We start from the raw sequence: 1,438 nt of genomic DNA on the forward strand, positions 1-1,438 counted from the left end.
GGTGAGTAGAAAATGAAGGCTAATCATGTTTTGGGTGTACTATTCCTTTAACCAATTTTGAAATTGCTAAAATTATCTGCATCGGGTGCAAATGATGAGACGCGTTTAAACCTCAGAAATAAAGCTTGTTGTGCTTCTGTTAATGTGACAATGACGTGTTATTGTGAGGGCCTCAAAGAAGATAGTCGCAGCTGACTACTGATTTGGAATGGAAGACGTCTCAGGCTCATTTTGGAAAATAAACTCGCTGTATTGAAAGGTTTTCTTGAACAGCAGGCTGTAAATGCTTAGTCTCCAAAAACCATTAAATCTCATTGGGCTTTTAGTATTATTGATATTAAAGTGAAAGGCTTATCAGACCAGACTGCATTTTTTCATCTTTGAAGCGAGGTGTAGAAGGAAAAAAAAAGGCTTTTCTACTGAGTAGGTTGATGAAGTATCATGGTTTGGGGATGATCTGACCAGCTCTTCTTCAAAGAATCCATAAATTCTGCTGTGAATCAGAAGCAGCACCAGGAAAATATAAGACGCTAGAACAGGGGTCTTCAACGTTTTCCAGGCCAAGGACTCCAAACTGATGCAAGATGGAGCAGGAACCCCATAATTTTATATATATTGTATGAAATTGTGTTCCATCAAACTGCTCCTATAGTCACTCTACTACAGATGGAGTAATGTAACTACAGTAATCCCTCCCTGGGATTATTAAAGTATTTCTGATTCCTGGTTGATGTGACAGGTGTTGTGAATGAAATGGTGCCCAGCTTGAAAGAGCCCGCGCTCACTTCAGCAGGGTTGCCGGTCACTGACTCAGACTTCTCAAACTGCCTGTATATAGATTAGATTAGATGAGCTTTCACTGGTCACATGTTGGCATAGTAATTAAAGGTGGTGCAAACAAGGAGGAAAAGGTGCATTAGGAATAAACTATATATATAGGTATACAATATATCAAGATAAATAAGGATTAAGGTGCAAGTGTATATGAAATCTCACCTAAATTAAAACAAAGTCTATTGATTTCTTAGGCCAGGGGGCTTCAACGTTTTCCAGGCCAAGGACCCCCAAAGTGATGGCGAGATGGAGCGGGGAGCCCCCAATTATATATATTATATGAAATAGTGTTCTATCAAACTGGTCCTATAGCAGAGGTGGAAATAGTACTAAAAAATTGTAAATGAGTAAAAGTATATTTACTTTGCCTAAATTCTACTCAGAGTAAAAGTAAAATTACCCATCTCAAAATTTACTCAAGTAAAAGTACAAAATTACTTCATTTAAAATGTAATTTGAGTAAAAGTTACTTAGTTACTTTGAGTTATTTAATGCAAAAAAAGGATGAGTCATGAATCGAATTGAGCACAAGGTTTTAATCAATTTAAAGGCGTATTTTAGTGGACATCCACACTTGCAAAAGATCAGCTGTGCTAAGGAACAT

The sequence above is a fragment of the Cyprinodon variegatus genome, unplaced genomic scaffold, assembly GCF_000732505.1.
Source record: "Cyprinodon variegatus isolate N-32 unplaced genomic scaffold, C_variegatus-1.0 Scaffold225, whole genome shotgun sequence".
In the NCBI taxonomy this organism is placed as follows: domain Eukaryota; kingdom Metazoa; phylum Chordata; class Actinopteri; order Cyprinodontiformes; family Cyprinodontidae; genus Cyprinodon; species Cyprinodon variegatus.